General features: G+C 37.4%; 1 non-coding gene across 1 annotated transcript; it reads right to left on the bottom strand.

Moving 5' to 3' along the window:
- Nucleotides 1-6,505: 6,505 nt before the first annotated feature.
- On the bottom strand, nt 6,506-6,578 carry TRNAC-GCA (transfer RNA cysteine (anticodon GCA)). The gene has a single exon. It is a non-coding gene; the product is annotated as a tRNA-Cys (tRNA).
- Nucleotides 6,579-7,084: the final 506 nt, after the last annotated feature.

Genomic DNA, 7,084 nt, shown 5'->3' on the forward strand with positions numbered 1-7,084 from the left:
ATCAGCAACTATATGCAAATAAATTGGACAACTTGGAAGAAATGGATAAATTCTTGGAAAAGTACAAATTTCCAAAACTGAATCAGGAAGAAATAGAAAATCTTAACAGACCCATCACAAGCACAGAAATTGAAATAAAAATTTAGAGAAGAGCTAACACCTATCCTACTCAAACTCTTCCAGAAAATTGCAGAGAAAGGTAAACTTCCAAACTCGTTTTATGAGGCCACCATCACCCTAATACCAAAACCAGACAAAGATGCCACAAAAAAAGACAACTCCAGGCCAATATCACTGATGAACATAGGTGCAAAAATCTTTAACAAAATCCTAGCAAACAGAATCCAACAACGTATTAAACAGATCATACATCATGACCAAGTGGGCTTTATCCCAGGGATGCAAAGATTCTTCAATATCCACAAATCAATGTAATACACCACATTAACAAATTGAAAAATAAAAACCATATGATTATTTCAATAGATGCAGAGAAAGCCTTTGACAAAATTCAACTTTCATTTATGATAAAAACCCTCCAAAAAGCAGGAATAGAAGAACATACCTCAATATAATAAAAGCTATATATGACAAACCCACAGCAAACATTATCCTAAATGGTGAAAAACTGAAAGCATTTCCCCTAAAGTCAGGAGCAAGACAAGGGTGCCCACTCTCACCACTACTATTCAACATGGTTTTGGAAGTTGTGGCCGCAGCAATCAGAGCAGAAAAAGAGATAAAAGGAATCCAGATTGGAAAAGAAGAAGTAAAACTCTCACTGTTTGCAGATGACATGATCCTCTACATAGAAAACCCTAAAGACTCCACCGAAAAATTACTAGACCTAATCAATGAATATAGTAAAGTTGCAGGATATAAACTCAACACACAGAAATCCCTTGCATTCCTATACACTAACATGAGAGAACAGAAAGAGAAATTAAGGAAGCAATTCCATTCACCATCGCAACAAAAGGAATAAAATACTTAGGAATATATCTTTCTAAAGAAACAAAAGACCTATATATAGAAAACTAGAAAACACTGGTGAAAGAAATCAAAGAGGACACAAATAGATGGAGAAATATACAGTGTTCATGGATCGGAAGAATCAGTATAGTGAAAATGAGTATACTATCCAAAGCAATCTATAGATTCACAGCTATTTTTAAGTCCTCCTCAGAAAGCCATTTTGCTTTTTGCATTTCTTTTTCTCAGGAATGGTCTTGATCCCTGTCTCCTGTACAATGTCACGAACCTCTGCCCATAGTTCCTCAGGCACTCTGTCTATCAGATCTAGTCCCTTAAATCTTTTTCTCACTTTCACTGTATAATCATAAAAGATTTGATTTAGGTCATACCTGAATGGTCTAGTGGTTTTCCCCACTTTCTTCAATTTAAGTCTGAATTTAGCAATAAGGAGTTCATGATCAGAGCCACAGTCAGCTCCTGGTCTTGATTTTGCTGACTGTATAGAGCTTCTCCATCTTTGGCTGCAAAGAGTATAATCAATCTGATTTTGGTGCTGACCATCTGGTGATGTCCATGTGTAGCATCTTCTCTTGTGTTGTTAGAATATGGTGTTTGCTATGACCAGTGCGTTCTCTCGGCAGAACTCTATTAGCCTTTGCCCTGCCTCATTCTGTACGCCAAGGCCAAATTTGCCTGTTACTCCAAGTATTTCTTGACTTCCTACTTTTGCATTCCAGTCCTCTATAATGAAAAGAATGACAGAATGTGGTCCACTGGAGAAAGAAATGGCAAACCACTTCAATATGCTTGCCTTGAGAACCCCATGAACAGTATGAAAAGCCAAAAAGATAGGACATTGAAAGATGAACTCCTCAAGTCAGTAGGTGCCCAATATGCTACTGGAGGTCAGTGGAGAAATAATGCCAGAAAGAATGAAGGGATGGAGCCAAAGCAAAAACAATACCCAGTTGTAGATGTGACTGGTGGTAAAACCAAAGTCCGATATTGTACTGAGCAATATTGCATAGGAACCTGCATTAATCAAGACAAATTGGAAGTGGTAACACAGGAGATGGCAAGGGTGGACATCAACATTCTAGGAATCGGTGAACTAAAATTGACTGGAATAGGTGAATTTAACTCAGATGACCATTGTATCTGCTACTGTGTGCAGGAATCCCTTAGAAGAAATGGAGTAGCCATCATAGTCAACAAAAGAGTCTGAAATGTAGTACTTGGATGCAATCTCAAAAATGACAAAATGATCTCTGTTCATTTTCAAGGGAAACCATTCAATATCACCATAATCCAGTCTATGTATGCCCAGACCAGTAACGCTGAAGAAGCTGAAGTTGAACGTTTCTAAGAAAACCTACAAGACCTTTTAGAACTAACACCCAGAAAAGATGTCCATTGAGTAGGTAATTTTAAACAGATTTCTAGATCATTTTTTCCAAGAATACCTTGCCATACTAATTAATAGCTATAGCTCTATTTATAAGGCCAGAGTGCCAAAATTAAACTATACACTAATGACTGAAATTAATTACAGTGTTTACTAAAGGGGAGAATTTGGAAGAGTAAAAAAAAAAGAAATGAGATAGAAACAATAAGTAAAGACTTTTTTAAGGTGGCATGTCTTGTCCCTGATTAATATGAAGCAAATATAATTATAAGGAAATTATTAAATTTATAAAAGAAGTAATTGGTTAATCCATATTCTACAATGAAATTACAAATGTAATACTTAGAGGATGAATATATTATGTTCTAACTACATATCAAGTGGATTTCTTAGTCCATTTTAGCTGCTATAATAAAACACCATAAAATAGGTAGTCTGGAAAGAACAAAAATTTTCTTCTCACAGTTCTGGAGGCTAACAATTCTATTAGTAAGACCATTACATGATGGAAGGGATAAGGGAGCTCTGTGAACTCTCTTTCATAGGGCAGTAAGCCCATTCATGACTGCTCCACCCTCCTGACTGAATCATCTCCCAAAGGCCACTTCTCCAAATACCATCACTTTGGGAATTGGATTTTAACATATGAATTTTGATTGAAACATACATTCAGCTATATGTATAGCAATCTGAAATTAGTTTGTAGTGTGTCCTCACCAGTAACTCATATTTGGCCTGAGCAATATGAATTCCTGTCTGTGTTCCCAGTTTGTTATTGTCACACTTGTCCTTATCTACACTGGACTGTCTTGATTTTTGATTCAAGATTCTTATTAATTTAATTTTCAACTTTAATTTCTTTTAAATATATCAAATAGCTCTGGCATTTAGATTTGGTTAAAAGATTTAAGTGATCATGGAGCAATTTTATTTTTAAATTTAATATTTGTAAGACATCAGAAATTATATCTACTGCTAGTTACATCTGTGACAATCAGTTTTGATGACAGACTATAAACGTTGTGAGGGGATATGTATACCCAAACATACAGATATTCAGAAATGTATGTACTCAAAAATACATAATCAAATATATTGTTTTCAAAATTATTCAAGGATATTGAAGCACAAGAATTCTAAAAGCATTGGTTTAAAGGTTATTAAACGCTTCCGCATTCCTTAGTCAGAGGTTCTTAAGTGCAAGTAGAAGTGTGGTCTATGTATCTTAAGGATTTAAATGCAAAATTTAAGGTTAGTGTTTTTGTCTTTTGGTTTTTGATTTTTTACTTATTTTTTTAATCAGTAGTTTATCCAAAGATTCTCATGTCAGCAAGCCAAAAGTTGCATAAAATTATATCATTTCACACGTATAAGTGCTGAATTGGATCAGATTTCTGTTTTTACAAAATAATTATATTGTAAAAATTAAATACAACACTCAAGTTTTTGAGATTTGGCTTTATGAAAACTGTGAACACATTGGAAATGAGCACATGAGAAATGTCTTTTCTTTGAAAGCATTATTGGCAAAGCAGTCACCTTCATTTAAGTGTTTTGATGCCCCATTAATATTTAATTCATAAATCATTTACAGAAACTGTTTATGAAGAAAAATTTATATCTCCTCAGCTATCTGGTTAGATTATTTTATTGTTTTATCTTTTTGTGTTAAGAACACTTAACTTTACCTCTACTCCCTGAAAATGTTGTGTTTAATACACTATTATTGGCTATAACTAGCAATACATGAACCGTGAACTTCCAGATGTTCAAGCTGGTTTTAGAAAAGGCAGAGGAACCAGAGATCAAATTGCCAATATCTGCTGGATCATCGAAAAAGCAAGAGAGTACTGGAAAAAACATCTATTTCTGCTTCATTGACTATGCCAAAGCCTTTGACTGTGTGGATCACAATAAACTGTGGAAACTTCTGAAAGAAATGGGAATGCCAGACCACCTGACCTGCCTCTTGAGAAACCTGTATGCAGGTCAGGAAGCAACAGTTAGAAATGGACATAGCACAACAGACTGGTTCCAAATAGGAAAAGGAGTACGTCAAGGCTCTATATCGTCACCCTGCTTACTTAACTTATATGCGGAGTACATCATGAGAAATGCTGGGCTGGAAGAAGCACAAGCTGGAATCAAGATTGCTGGGAGAAATATCAAAAACCTCAGATATGCAGATGACACCACCCTTATGGCAGAAAGTGAAGAAGAACTAAAGAGCCTCTTGATGAAAGTGAAAGAGGAGAGTGAAAAGGTTGGCTTAAAGCTCAACATTCAGAAAACTAAGATCATGGCATCCGGTCCTGTCACTTCATGGCAGATAGATGGGGAAACAGTGGAAACAGTGGCTGACTTTATTTTTCTGGGCTCCAAAATCACTGCTGATGGTGACTGCAGCCATGAAATTAAAAGACGCTTACTCCTTGGAAGCAAAGTTATGACCAACCTAGATAGCATGTTAAAAAAGCAGAGACATTACTTTGCCAACAAAGGTCCATCTAGTCAAAGCTATGGTTTTTCCAGTAGTCATGTATGGATGTGAGAGTTGTAGTATAAAGAAAGCTGAGCGCCCCAGAATTGATGCTTTTGAACTGTGGTGTTGGAGAAGACTTGAGAGTCCCTTGGACTGCAAGAAGATCCAATCAGTCCATCCTAAAGGAGATCAGTCCTGGGTGTTCATTGGAAGGACTGATGTTGAAGCTGAAACTCCAATACTTTGGCCACCTCATGCGAAGAGTTGACTCACTGGAAAAGACACCGATGCTGGGAAAGATTGAGGGCAGGAGGAGAAGGGGATGAAAGATGATGAGATGGCTGGATGGTATCACCGACTCGATGGACATGGGGTTTGGGTGGACTTAGGGAGTTAGTAATGGACAAGGAGGCCTGGTGTGCTGCGATTCATGGGGTTGCTAAGAGTCAGACACGACTGAGCGACTAAACTGAACTGATAGTGTTGTACATCAGATATCCAGAGTTTATTCATCTTGCTTAACTGAAACTTTATGACCCTTGATTAGTACCTCCAGAACTCTCCCTCACCGTAGCTCCTGGCAACTGCTATTCCATTCTTTGATTCCATGAATTTGGCTGTTTTAGATATTTCATATAACTGAAATCATGCAATATTTGTCTTTCAATAGCTGACTTATTTTACTTAGCATAATATTTTCAGGGTTCATCCATGTTTTCTCACACTTCAAAATTTCCTCATTTTTTTTTTAAAGTTGAATAATATTCCATAGTATGTACATACCACATTTTCTTATTCACTCATATGTTGATGGACATTCCAGTTGTTTCCACATCCTGTCTGTTGTGAATAGTGCTGCAGTGAACATAGGAGTGCTAACTAACATTTCCTGCTGCTGCTAAGTCGCTTCAGTCGTGTCCGACTCTGTGCGACCCCATAGACGGCAGCCCATCAGGCTCCACCATCCCTGGGATTCTCCAAGCAAGAACACTGGAGTGGGTTGCCATTTCCTTCTCCAATGCATGAAAGTGGAAAGTGAAAGTGAAGTCGCTCAGTCGTGTCCAACTCTTCGCGACCCCATGGACTGCAGCCTGTCAGGCTCCTCCGTCCATGGGATTTTCCAGGCAAGAGTACTGGAGTGGGTTTAACATTTCCTAGATGTCCTGATTTCAACTATTTTGCATAAATACCCAGAAGTGAGATTGCTGGATCAAATAGTAGTTATATTTTTAATTTTTTGAAAAATCTCCATACTGTGCTCTATATAAACTATACTATTGGCATTCTCAAGACCAGTTTTGAAAATGGTCCAATTTTCTCCACTTCTTATTATATGTTACTTTTCTGGTGATGATGAAGGGGAATAATAGTCATCCTGAAGGTGTGAGGTAAAATCTCATTGTATTATTTTCATTTCCATAATGATTTGACATTGAATTAACATGGAAATGGCTTTGACCATTCTTTTTCATATACTTGTTGGATATTTGTATGTCTTCTTTGAAAAGTGAAGTGAAGTGAAGTCGCTCAGTTGTGTCTGACTCTTTGCAACCCCATGGACTATAGACTACCAGGCTCCTCAGTCCATGGACTTTTCCAGGCAACAGTACTGGAGTGGGTTGCCATTTCCTTCTCCAGGGAATCTTCCTGACCCAGGGATTGAACCTGGGTCTCCTGCATTGCAGGCAGATGCTTTACCATCTGAGCCACCAGGGAAGCCCCAAAATGTCTATTCAAATCAATAGCCCATTTTTGAATCAGGTTATTACTTTGGGTTTTTGTTGTTTTTAAGGTGTTGATTTGTAGGAGTCTCTTACCTATTTGAGAGTTTCCCTGATGGTTCAGCGGGAAAAATGTCTGCCAGCAGTACAAGAGACACAGGAGGTGCATGTTCCATCACTGGATGGGGAAGATCCCCTGGAGGAGGGAATGGCAACCCACACCAATATTCTTGCCTGAAAAATCCCATGGACAGAGAAGCCTGGTAGGCTACAGTCCAAAGGATTGCAGAGAGTCACATACATATATTTTGGGTATTAACCTCTTTTGAATATGTGGTTTGGAAATATTTATCAATGAAGCCACTTGTTCTTGAGCTTTTCCTTGTTGGATGTTTTTGATTGCCAGTTATATTTGTTACATCTTCCTGGTGGATATATCCTTTTATCATTACGTGTTTTCCTTTGTCTCACCTAACAGTATTTGATTTAAAGTCTTTTTGT

The sequence above is a fragment of the Giraffa tippelskirchi genome, chromosome 1 (assembly GCF_054371585.1).
Source record: "Giraffa tippelskirchi isolate mGirTip1 chromosome 1, T2T-mGirTip1v1.2.pri, whole genome shotgun sequence".
Taxonomy (NCBI): Eukaryota; Metazoa; Chordata; class Mammalia; order Artiodactyla; family Giraffidae; genus Giraffa; species Giraffa tippelskirchi.